A 14,214-nucleotide genomic window follows, 5' to 3' on the forward strand; every position below is an offset into this window, starting at 1 on the left:
CACCAAACTCGGTCAGCATGAAGTCAAGACATTGAGGACGCTAAATTGCGGACGGATTTTTGATATCTCGAACGGTTTGGCCGTGGCGAGGAAACGAAGTTATGGCGAGAAAAGAAAAACACAATGTGTTATAACGTCTTCATACATTTATTGATCTTGATGAAACTTCAGCAGTGCGTTTGTTGTAAGAGGGCGATCACATGGATGTGACTATTGTGAGTCAAAGTTATAGCGCCACCAACTGGCAGCAGGAAGTGTGTTACTTTTAAGATACTTTTGACTAAAGTGGGTGGGTTATTTTTACCTACAGTCACAAAACTCGGTCTGTATATTGTGCTTATCGATCCGGACAACTTTCTCATTTACAGTCATTAGCTCCGACCAACAGGAAGTCAGATATTTTGGTTTGAATGTGGTTTTGTCTCTCTCTGACAGAGTTCCCCCTGCCATTCTCTGTGTGTGTGTGTGTGTGTGTGTGTGTGTGTGTGTGTGTGTGTGTGTGTGTGTGTGTGTGTGTGGGGAGGGAGGGAGGGAGGGGACACACACAGACAGCCCCCCCCTTTTCTGTGTGTGTTTGGAGGGGAGCAGAAAGACTCACACTAGAGTGCGGATCGGGCCAAATTTTTCAGTCCGAGCCCGGCCCGCGTCCGACAGAGCAGTAACCGAACCCGACCCGAGCCCGACAGGCATAAAGATATTTATGTTCGAGCCCGACCCGAGCCCGACAGTTAAAATCCCATTTTTTTCTCATACTAATGACAATTGTACGTTTTTTTGTGTGGAAAGCCCGCTTTTATTAAGCAACTGTAGGAAGGCAATCGGAAATGTCAACAGGACAAGCGCATCAGCGCGCGGAGCAACAAGCGCTCTTAACACCTGGCGCGCGCACATTATGCACGCGTTTCGTTGTCACGGCTACATAAACAAATGTCCGCACACAGGAAGACGGATGTTATGGTAATATTTTACATGTATTTTAATCACAAAAACGAACGTTTGCATCAAGTGAAAGCATCAGGCACATCGGCTACCTACATAATAAGCTGTTTTAAATTTAAAATGTTCAATGCCTTATCTTGCTGATGTGACCGAGCCCGACCCGAACCCGAACATCATTTCTAAATATCTGTCCGAACCCGGCCCGGCCCGTCGGGTACCGGCGGGTCTCGTCGGGCTCGGGTCGGGTATCCATCCTCTAACTCACACTGATGCAAGCTCTAAAGCAGACTTCTTCTCGACAGTCAAAGCGGGGTTACGTTATTGCCCGTCGTGCACAGGAACCCGAAAGACAACGGGGTGGCGTCTTTTTATATATATATATATATATATATATATATATATATATATATATATATATATATATATATAAATAAATATAGCTGCAAGCAGCGATGGAGGGCCCAAGCCGGTGGCAGCGCCAGCCCGGTGCCTTTAGTGTAACTAAAGGCACCAGGGTGGCGGTGCCACCGGCTTGGGCCCGTAATCGCTGCTTGCAGCTATATTTTATTATTATTATTAGGGCCCGAGCACCGATGGTGCGAGGACACTATTGGAATTGCTCTGTTTATTATTATTATTATTATTATTATTATTAGGGCCCGAGCACCGATGGTGCGAGGACACTATTGGAATTGCTCTGTTTATTATTATTATTATTATTATTATTATTATTATTATTATTATTATTTTCCGCATTTAATCGCATTTTTGAGGGCCTAAACATGCACGAAAACTCACGAAAATTTGCACACGCGTCAGAACCGGCGAAAATTGACATCTGATATGCGTTTCACAATTGGGCGGGGTAAAATGGCTCGATAGCGCCACCTATAAAGGTTCAACGGAGTGCGCCTCCCGCTACGTTTCACGTATGTGTACGAAATTCGGTACATACATGTAATGACCCAATACCTACAAAAAAGTCTCTTGGAGCATAGCCTTAAACACAACAGGAAGTCAGCCATTTTGAACTTCCTCTCTGATTTTTGTGCAGTTTTTGCCATTTTCAGGCCTCGTACTTTAACGAACTCCTCCTACAGTTTTAATCTGATCATCTTCAAATTTGGTGAGTGTAATCTTAAGGCCTTTGCGACGTTAAATTGCGAAGATCTAGAGTTTTCGTCGAAGGGCGTGTCCTCGGCGGCCTGACAAATTTTGATGTTTCGCCATGAAACAGGAAGTTGCTGTAACTCAGGCAAACAATGTCCAATCTGCCCCAAACTTCACACGTTTGATAAGAGTTCTGTCCTGAACACATGACCATGCTCAAATTCAGTTACAGTCATAGCGCCACCTGCTGGCAACAGGAAGTGACATCTTTAACACTGTTTTGGACTCCTAATAACATATAAAAAATTGGCACCAAGTGCTTAACATGTTAACAACATACTAGAAACATGCTAAAACATGCTAGCAAACATTAGCTAAGTGCTAAATCATGCTATTAATGCAATTGAATAGGAATTTGCTGTAACTCAGGCATTGAATGTCCAATCTGCCCCAAACTTCACACGTTTGATAAGCGTTCTGTCCTGAACACATGACCATGCTCAAATTCAGTTACAGTCATAGCGCCACCTGCTGGCAACAGGAAGTGACATCTTTAACACTGTTTTGGACTCCTAATAACATACAAAAATAGCCAGCAAGTGTTAAACATGTTAACAACATACTAGAAACATGCTAAAACATGCTAGCAAACATTAGCTAGGTGCTAAATCATGCTATTAATGCAATTAAATAGGAATTTGCTGTAACTCAGGCATTGGATGTTTAATCTGCCCCAAACTTCACACGGTTGAATATTCTCATGTTTAACACATTTACATGAGAATATTCAGTTATAGTAATAGCGCCACCTACTGGCAACAGGAAATGACATGTTTAACACTGTGATGCTGTACTAGCAACTTATTAAATATGCCATTGAGTTATAAACATGTTAGAAACCTGTTAAAAAATGCTAGCAATTCTTAGCTAAGTGCTAAAGCATGCTAATGCAATGAAAGAGGAAGTTGTTGTTACTAAAGTAGGCAATGTCCAATCTTTCCCAAACTTTACACGTTTGATAAGAGTCCTGTCCTGAACACATCTACATGACAATTTTCAGTTATAGTAATAGCGCCACCTACTGGCAACAGGAAGTGACATGTTTAACACTGCGATGCATTACTAGCAACATATTAAATATGCCATTGAGTTATATACATGTTAAAAACATGTTAAAACATGCTAGCAATTCTTAGCTAAGTGCTAAAGCACGCTAATGCAATGAAACAGGAAGTTGGTCTTACTGAAGAAGGCAATGTCCAATCTGCCCCAAAGTTCACACGTTTGATAAGAGTCCTGCCCTGAACACATCTACATGACAACTTTAAGTTAAAGTAATAGCGCCACCTACTGTCGACAGGAAGTGACACGTTTTACACTGTGATGCATTACTAGCGACATATTTAATATGCCATTGAGTTCTAAACATGCTAGAAACATGCTAAAACATGCTAGCAACACTTATCTGAGTGATAACGCATGCTATTATCCCCATAATAAAGGACATTTTTGTAACTGACTTATACTCATCCTATTTTTACCTACTTAAATGCACATTGCCCACCGTGCTCTGTCTTCCTAAAGCCACCGGGTGGCGGTGGCACGGGTGCGAGGGCCCTTTCATCGCTGCTTGCAGCTTTAATTAGGGCCCGAGCACCGATGGTGCGAGGACACTATTGGAATTGCTCTGTTTATTATTATTATTATTTTCCGCATTTAATCGCATTTTTGAGGGCCTAAACATGCACGAAAACTCACGAAAATTTGCACACGCGTCAGAACTGGCGAAAATTGACATCTGATATGCGTTTCACAATTGGGCGGGGTAAAATGGCTCGATAGCGCCACCTATAAAGGTTCAACGGAGTGCGCCTCCCGCTAAGTTTCACGTATGTGTACGAAATTCGGTACATACATGTAATGACCCAATACCTACAAAAAAGTCTCTTGGAGCATAGCCTTAAACACAACAGGAAGTCAGCCATTTTGAACTTCCTCTCTGGTTTTTGTGCAGTTTTTGCCATTTTCAGGCCTCGTACTTTAACGAACTCCTCCTACAGTTTTAATCTGATCATCTTCAAATTTGGTGAGTGTAATCTTAAGGCCTTTGCGACGTTAAATTGCGAAGATCTAGAGTTTTCGTCGAAGGGCGTGTCCTCGGCGGCCTGACAAATTTTGATGTTTCGCCATGAAACAGGAAGTTGCTGTAACTCAGGCAAACAATGTCCAATCTGCCCCAAACTTCACACGTTTGATAAGCGTTCTGTCCTGAACACATGACCATGCTCAAATTCAGTTACAGTCATAGCGCCACCTGCTTGCAACAGGAAGTGACATGTTTAACACTGTTATGGACTCCTAACAACATATAAAAAATTGCCAGCAAGTGCTTAACATGTTAACAACATACTAGAAATATGCTAAAACATGCTAGCAAACATTAGCTAAGTGCTAAAGCATGCTATTACTGCAATTAAATAGGAATTTGCTGTAACTCAGGCATTGAATGTCCAATCTGCCCCAAACTTCACACGTTTGATAAGCGTTCTGTCCTGAACACATGACCATGCTCAAATTCAGTTACAGTCATAGCGCCACCTGCTGGCAACAGGAAGTGACATGTTTAACACTGTTTTGGACTCCTAATAACATACAAAAAAGTGCCAGCAAGTGTTAAACATGTTAACAACATACTAGAAACATGCTAAAACATGCTAGCAAACATTAGCTAGGTGCTAAATCATGCTATTGATGCAATTAAATAGGAATTTGCTGTAACTCAGGCATTGGATGTTTAATCTGCCCCAAACTTCATACGTTTGAATATTCTCATGTTTAACACATTTACATGAGAATTTTCAGTTATAGTAATAGCGCCACCTACTGGCAACAGGAAATGACATGTTTAACACTGTGATGCTGTACTAGCAACATATTAAATATGCCATTGAGTTATAAACATGTTAGAAACCTGTTAAAACATGCTAGCAATTCTTAGCTAAGTGCTAAAGCATGCTAATGCAATGAAAGAGGAAGTTGTTGTTACTAAAGAAGGCAATGTCCAATCTTTCCCAAACTTTACACGTTTGATAAGAGTCCTGTCCTGAACACATCTACATGACACTTTTCAGTTATAGTAATAGCGCCACCTACTGGCAACAGGAAGTGACATGTTTAACACTGTGATGCAGTACTAGCAACATATTAAATATGCCATTGAGTTATATACATGTTAGAAACATGTTAAAACATGCTAGCAATTCTTAGCTAAGTGCTAAAGCACGCTAATGCAATGCAACAGGAAGTTGGTGTTACTGAAGAAGGCAATGTCCAATCTGCCCCAAACTTCACACGTTTGATAAGAGTCCTGCCCTGAACACATCTACATGACAATTTTAAGTTAAAGTAATAGCGCCACCTACTGTCGACAGGAAGTGATACGTTTTACACTGTGATGCATTACTAGCGACATATTTAATATGCCATTGAGTTCTAAACATGCTAGAAACATGCTAAAACATGCTAGCAACACTTATCTGAGTTATAACGCATGCTATTATCCCCATAATCAAGGACATTTTTGTAACTGACTTTGACATACTCCTCCTATTTTTACCTACTTAAATGCACATTGCCCACCGTGCTCTGTCTTCCTAAAGCCACCGGGTGGCGGTGGCACGGGTGCGAGGGCCCTTTCATCGCTGCTTGCAGCTTTAATTATTATTATTATTATTATTTTCCGCATTTGATCGCATTTTTGAGGGCCTAAACATGCACGAAAACTCACGAAAATTTGCACACGCGTCAGAACTGGCGAAAATTGACATCTGATATGCGTTTCAGAATTGGGCGGGGTAAAATGGCTCGATAGCGCCACCTATAAAGGTTCAACGGAGTGCGCCTCCCGCTACGTTTCACGTACGTGTACGAAATTCGGTACATACATGTAATGACCCAATACCTACAAAAAAGTCTCTTGGAGCATAGCCTTAAACACAACAGGAAGTCAGCCATTTTGAACTTCCTCTCTGATTTTTGTGCAGTTTTTGGCATTTTCAGGCCTCGTACTTTAACGAACTCCTCCTACAGTTTTAATCTGATCATCTTCAAATTTGGTGAGTGTAATCTTAAGGCCTTTGCGACGTTAAATTGCGAAGATCTAGAGTTTTCGTCGAAGGGCGTGTCCTCGGCGGCCTGACAAATTTTGATGTTTCGCCATGAAACAGGAAGTTGCTGTAACTAAGGCAAACAATGTCCAATCTGCCCCAAACTTCACACGTTTGATAAGCGTTCTGTCCTGAACACATGACCATGCTCAAATTCAGTTACAGTCATAGCGCCACCTGCTGGCAACAGGAAGTGACATGTTTAACACCGTTTTGGACTCCTAATTAACATATACAAAATTGCCAGCAAGTGCTAAACATGTTAACACCATACTAGAAACATGCTAAAACATGCTAGCAAACATTAGCTAAGTGCTAAAGCATGCTATTACTGCAATTAAATAGGAATTTGCTGTAACTCAGGCATTGAATGCCCAATCTGCCCCAAACTTCACACGTTTGATAAGAGTTCTGTTCTGAACACATTTACATGAGAATATTCAGTTATAGTAATAGCGCCACCTATTGGCAACAGGAAGTGACATGTTTAACACTGTGATGCTGTACTAGCAACATATTAAATAAACCATTGAGTTATAAACATGTTAGAAACATGTTAAAACATGCTAGCAATTCTTAGCTAAGTGCTAAAGCATGCTAATGCAATGAAACAGGAAGTTGTTGTTACTCAAGTAGGCAATGTCCAATCTGCCCCAAACTTCACAGGTTTGATAAGAGTCCTGCCCTGAACACATCTACATGAGAATAATCAGTTAGAGTAATAGCGCCACCTGCTGGCAACAGGAAGTGTCATGTTTAACACCATTTTGGACTCCTAATAACATATAAAAAATTGCCAGCAAGTGCTGAACATGTTAACAACACACGGAAACCATGCTAAAACATGCTAACAAACATTAGCTAAGTGCTAAAGCATGCTATTCCTGCAATTAAATAGGAATTTGCTGTCAGGCATTGAATGTTCAATTTGCCCCAATTTCACACGTTTGATAAGAGTTCTGCCCTGAACACATCTACATGACACTTTTCAGTTATAGTAATAGCGCCACCTACTGGCAACAGGAAGTGACATGGTTAACACTGTGATGCAGTACTAGCAACATATTAAATATGCCATTGAGTAATAAACATGTTAGAAACCTGTTAAAACATGCTAGCAATTCTTAGCTAAGTGCTAAAGCATGCTAATGCAATGAAACGGGAAGTTATTGTTACTGAAGAAGACAATGTCCAATCTGCCCCAAACTTCACATGTTTGATAAGAGTCCTGCCCTGAACACATCTACATGACAATTTTAAGTTAAAGTAATAGCGCCACCTACTGTCGACAGGAAGTGACACGTTTTAAACTGTGATGCATTGCTAGCGACATATTTAATATGCCATTGAGTTCTAAACATGCTAGAAACATGCTAAAACATGCTAGCAACACTTATCTGAGTGATAACGCATGCTATTATCCCCATAATGAAGGACATTTTTGTAACTGACTTTGACATACTACTCCTATTTTTACCTACTTAAATGCACATTGCCCACCGTGCTCTGTCTTCCTAAAGCCACCGGGTGGCGGTGGCACGGGTGCGAGGGCCCTTTCATCGCTGCTTGCAGCTTTAATTATTATTATTCTTCTTCTTCTTTATTATTATTATTTTACTACCTTTTGGGCACTTTTGGGGGCCTTAACGTGCTCAAAAACTCTTGAAACTTTGCACAAATGTCAGAACCTGCGGCCATTAGGGCCGCGCTGAAGCTGGGACCCGGGCGTGGCAGGGGGGCTCGGCAGCGCCCCCTGGAATGGGATTCAAAAACATGTCCATATATCAAACACGCTTGCATGTAATAATATGAAACTCGGTACACATGTAGATCTCATCGGGCCGAACAACTTTCGTGCTCTAAGTTTTACGCCAGTCCAACAGGAAGTCGGCTATTATGGGCTGTATGGAAACGCATGTTCTGGCATTTGAAACACTTCTCCCAGAGAATTCATCCGATGACCACGAAACTCGGTGTGCATGAAGTCAAGACATGGAGGATGCTAAATTGCCGACGGATTTTTGATATCTCGAACGGTTTGGCCGTGGCGAGGAAACGAATTTATGATTAAAAAAGGATGCATAAAGTGTGTTATAACTTAGTTATAGTTTTACCTACAGTTACAAAACTCAGCGTGTATATTGATATTATCAAGCCGAACAACTTTCTAATTTACAGTCATTAGCTCCGACCAACAGAAAGTCAGATATTGTGGTTTGAATGTGAATTGTGTCTCTCTCTGTCTCTGCTATTCTGTGTGTGTGTGTCTGTCTGTGTGGGGTGGGGAGGGGAGGGGGGATCTGTGTATGTGTGTGTGTGAGGAGGGGGGCTAGTTTAGTTTAACCCTTTCTCTGCTGTGTGCAAAATCTCGGGCACTTTTGGGGCCCTTAACGTGCTCGAAAACTCTTGAACTTTTGCACACAGGTTAGAACCCGCGGCCGGGCTGAAGCTGGTACCCGGGCGTGGCAGGGGGGCTCGACAGCGCCCCCTGGAATGGGATTCAAACACTTGTCCGTATATCAAACACGCTTGCATGTAATAATATGAAACTCGGACTTATATTCTTTTTGGGTGCATTTGAGGCTCTTAACATGCTTCAAATTGCATGAAACTCAACATGCATATCAGATTTATTAGGTACTAGGTATGTGTGAAGTTTCAGAAACGGGCGCGGTGGAGGGGCTCAGTAGCGCCACCTTTAGTCAAAAATATATATATATAAATAAATAAATATAGCTGCAAGCAGCGATGGAGGGCCCAAGCCGGTGGCAGCGCCAGCCCGGTGCCTTTAGTGTAACTAAAGGCACCAGGGTGGCGGTGCCACCGGCTTGGGCCCGTAATCGCTGCTTGCAGCTATATTTATTTATTTATATATATATATATATATATATATAATATATATATATATATATATATATATATATTTATTAGGGCCCAAGCCTTGAAAAGGCGAAGGCCCTATTGTTTTCCTCCGGATTATTCTTCATTAGGGCCCAAGCCTTGAAAAGGCGAAGGCCCTATTGTTTTCCTTCGGATTATTCTTCTTTATTATTATTAGGGCCCAAGCCTTGAAAAGGCGAAGGCCCTATTGTTTTCCTTCGGATTATTCTTCTTTATTATTTATTATTTATTATTTATTATTATTATATTACTACCTTTTGGGCACTTTTGGGGGCCTTAACGTGCTCAAAAACTCTTGAAACTTTGCACAAATGTCAGAACCCGCGGCCATTAGAGCCGGACTGAAGCTGGGACCCGGGCGTGGCAGGGGGGCTCGACAGCGCCCCCTGGAACGCGGTCCGAAAACTTGGTCCATAAATCAAACACGCTTGCGTGTAATAATATGAAACTCGGTACACTTATAGATCTCATCGGTTCATATATCCTTCGTGCTCTGACTTTTTACCCCAGCCCAACAGGAAGTCGGCTATTTGGCGTAGTTTAAAAAACACATGCAATGGAATTTAAAATACTCCTCCTAGACGATTCAACCAATCACCACGAAACTCGGTGTGCATGAAGTCAAGACATGGAGGATGAAAAATTGCGATTTTTGATATCTCGAACGGTTTGGCCGTGGCGAGGAAACGAATTTATGGCGAATATTGGAAACAGGAAGTGTGTTATAACATCCTCATACATTAATTGATCTTGATGAAACTTCAGCAGTGTGTTCGCTGTAAGAGGCCGATCACATGGATGTGACTATTGTGAGTCAAAGTTATAGCGCCACCAACTGGCAGCAGGAAGTGTGTCACTTTCAAAATGCTTTGAATTCACCCTCTTATTTTTACCCGATTTGCTTCAAACTTTATGTGTATAATGTAAACACACGGCAGATGTAGACCTGTGAAAGAATTATTGATATCTTAAATACTGTTGCCATGGCAACGCTTTAAACTGTTATATTCTTTTTGGGTGCATTTGAGGCTCTTAACATGCTTCAAATTGCATGAAACTCAACATGCATATCAGATTTATTAGGTACTAGGTATGTGTGAAGTTTCAGAAACGGGCGCGGTGGAGGGGCTCAGTAGCGCCACCTTTAGTCAAAAATGGGGTATTAGTTTTACCTACAGTAACAAAAATCGGTATCTATATTTATCTCCCCGAGCCGGACAACTTTCTAATTTACAGTCATTAGCTCCGACCAACAGGAAGTCAGATATTTTGGTTTGAATGTGATTTGATGGGAATTTTGCCAGTCTCTCTCAGTGTCTGTGTGTGTGAGAGAGGAGGGGGGCTTTATTTTAACCCTTTCTCTGCTGTGTGGGACTTCTCGGGCACTTTTGGGGCCCTTAACGTGCTCGAAAACTCTTGAAACTTTGCACACAGGTCAGAACCTGCGGCCATCAGGGCTGGGCTGAAGCTGGTACCCGGGCGTGGCAGGGGAGCTCAACAGCGCCCCCTTGAACGTGGTCCGAAAAACTTGGTCCATATATCAAACACGTTTGCATGTAATAATATGAAACTCGGTACACATATAGATTTAATCGGGCCGAACAACTTTCGTGCTCTAAGTTTTACGCCAGTCCAACAGGAAGTCGGCTATTATGGGCTGTATGAAAATGCATGCCCCTGGAATTTGATATACTCGTCCAAGAAAAATTATCCTATCGCCACCAAACTCGGTCAGCATGAAGTCAAGACATTGAGGACGGTAAATTGCGGACGGATTTTTGATATCTCGAACGGTTTGGCCGTGGCGAGGAAACGAAGTTATGGCGAGAAAAGAAAAACACATTGTGTTATAACGTCTTCATACATTTATTGATCTTGATGAAACTTCAGCAGTGTGTTTGTTGTAAGAGGGCGATCACATGGATGTGACTATTGTGAGTCAAAGTTATAGCGCCACCAACTGGCAGCAGGAAGTGTGTTACTTTCAAGATACTTTTGACTAAAGTGGGTGGGTTATTTTTACCTACAGTCACAAAACTCGGTATGTAAATTGTGCTTATCGATCCGGACAACTTTCTCATTTACAGTCATTAGCTCCGACCAACAGGAAGTCAGATATTTTGGTTTGAATGTGGTTTTGTCTCTCTCTGACAGAGTTCCCCCTGCCATTCTCTGTGTGTGTGTGTGTGTGTGTGTGTGTGTGTGTGTGTGGGGAGGGAGGGAGGGCACACACACAGACAGCCCCCCCCCCTTTTCTGTGTGTGTTTGGAGGGGAGCAGAAAGACTCACACTGATGCAAGCTCTAAAGCAGACTTCTTCTCGACAGTCAAAGCGGGGTTACGTTATTGCCCGTCGTGCACAGGAACCCGAAAGGCAACGGGGTGGCGGCTTTTTATATATATATATATATATATATATATATATATATATATATATATATATATATATATATATATAAATAAATATAGCTGCAAGCAGCGATGGAGGGCCCAAGCCGGTGGCAGCGCCAGCCCGGTGCCTTTAGTGTAACTAAAGGCACCAGGGTGGCGGTGCCACCGGCTTGGGCCCGTAATCGCTGCTTGCAGCTATATTTATTTATATATATATATATATATATTTATTTATTATTATTATTATTATTATTATTTTACTACCTTTTGGGCACTTTTGGGGGCCTTAACGTGCTCAAAAACTCTTGAAACTTTGCACAAATGTCAGAACCTGCGGCCATCAGGGCCCGACTGAAGCTGGGACCCGGGCGTGGCAGGGGGGCTCGCCAGCGCCCCCTGGAATGGGATTCAAAAACATGTCCATATCTCAAACACGCTTGCATGTAATAATATGAAACTCGGTACACATATAGATCTCATCGGGCCGAACAACTTTCGTGCTCTAAGTTTTACGCCAGTCCAACAGGAAGTCGGTTATTATGGGCTGGATGGAAACGCATGTTCTGGCATTTGAAACACTTGTCCTAGAGAATTCATCGGATGACCACGAAACTCGGTGTGCATGAAGTCAAGACATGGAGGATGCTAAATTGCGAGGGGATTTTTGATATCTCGAACGGTTTGGCCGTGGCGAGGAAACGAATTTATGGCGAATATTGGAAACAGGAAGTGTGTTATAACATCCTCATACATTAACTGATCTTGATGAAACTTCAGCAGTGTGTTTGTTGTAAGAGGCCGATCACATGGATGTGACTATTGTGAGTCAAAGTTATAGCGCCACCAACTGGCAGCAGGAAGTGTGTCACTTTCAAAATGCTTTGAAATCACCCTCTTATTTTTACCCGATTTGCTTCAAACTTCATCTGTATAATGTAAACACACGGCAGATGTAGACCTGTGAAAGGATTATTGATATCTTAAATACTGTTGCCATGGCAACGCATCAAACTTTAATATTCTTTTTGGGTGCATTTGAGGCTCTTAACATGCTTCAAATTGCATGAAACTCAACATGCATATCAGATTTATTAGGTACTAGGCATGTGTGAAGTTTCAGAAACGGGCGCGGTGGAGGGGCTCAGTAGCGCCACCTTTAGTCAAAAATGGGCTATTAGTTTTACCTACAGTAACAAAAATCGGTATTTATATTTATCTCCCCGAGCCGGACAACTTTCTAATTTACAGTCATTAGCTCCGACCAACAGGAAGTCAGATATTTTGGTTTGAATGTGATTTGATGGGAATTTTGCCAGTCTCTCTCAGTGTCTGTGTGTGTGAGAGAGGAGGGGGGCTTTATTTTAACCCTTTCTCTGCTGTGTGGGACTTCTCGGGCACTTTTGGGGCCCTTAACGTGCTCGAAAACTCTTGAAACTTTGCACACAGGTCAGAACCTGCGGCCATTAGAGCCGGACTGAAGCTGGTACCCGGGCGTGGCAGGGGAGCTCAACAGCGCCCCCTTGAACGTGGTCCGAAAAACTTGGTCCATATATCAAACACGTTTGCATGTAATAATATGAAACTCGGTACACATTTAGATATCATCGGGCCGAACAACTTTCGTGCTCTAAGTTTTACGCCAGTCCAACAGGAAGTCGGCTATTATGGGTTGTATGAAAACGCATGCCCCTGGAATTTGATATACTCCTCCAAGAAAAATTATCCTATCGCCACCAAACTCAGTCAGCATGAAGTAAAGACATGGAGGACGCTAAATTGCGGACGGATTTTTGATATCTCGAACGGTTTGGCCGTGGCGAGGAAACAAAGTTATGGCGAGAAAAGAAAAACACAATGTGTTATAACGTCTTCATACATTTATTGATCTTGATGAAACTTCAGCAGTGTGTTTGTTGTAAGAGGGCGATCACATGGATGTGGCTATTGTGAGTCAAAGTTATAGCGCCACCAACTGGCAGCAGGAAGTGTGTTACTTTCAAGATACTTTTGACTAAAGTGGGGGGGTTATTTTTACCTACAGTCACAAAACTCGGTCTGTATATTGTGCTTATCGATCCGGACATCTTTCTCATTTACAGTCATTAGCTCCGACCAACAGGAAGTCAGATATTTTGGTTTGAATGTGGTTTTGTCTCTCTCTGACAGAGTTCCCCCTGCCATTCTCTCTCTGTGTGTGTGTGTGTGTGTGTGTGTGTGTTAGTCCAGTGAGATACTGGAGGAGGAGGGGGGGGGGGGGAGGAGGGAGGGCACACACACAGACAGCCCCCCCCCCTTTTCTGTGTGTGTTTGTAGGGGAGCAGAAAGACTCACACTGATACAAGCTCTAAAGCAGACTTCTTCTCGACAGTCAAAGCGGGGTTACGTTATTGCCCGTCGTGCACAGGAACCCGAAAGGCAACGGGGTGGCGGCTTTTTATATATATATATATATATATATATAAATAAATATAGCTGCAAGCAGCGATGGAGGGCCCAAGCCGGTGGCAGCGCCAGCCCGGTGCCTTTAGTGTAACTATAGGCACCAGGGTGGCGGTGCCACCGGCTTGGGCCCGTAATCGCTGCTTGCAGCTATATTTCTAATTGTAATAGTTACTAAGAATTTAATTGTAGAGCTCTCTAATTAAAAATGAATGGAAGTCAATAGAGACTAGTAAAAATTCAATAGATATCTTTAATTGTGATGGTTA

The 14,214-nt window shown here is 42.4% G+C and overlaps 1 long non-coding RNA gene across 1 annotated transcript in view; it reads right to left on the bottom strand.

Moving 5' to 3' along the window:
- Window positions 1–14,214, bottom strand: part of LOC306987358 — a 42,229-nt gene that overhangs the window by 27,626 nt on the left and 389 nt on the right. The window lies entirely within an intron of this gene.

This window comes from Phoxinus phoxinus (genome assembly GCF_949152265.1).
Source record: "Phoxinus phoxinus genome assembly, chromosome: 19".
Classification (NCBI taxonomy): Eukaryota; Metazoa; Chordata; class Actinopteri; order Cypriniformes; family Leuciscidae; genus Phoxinus; species Phoxinus phoxinus.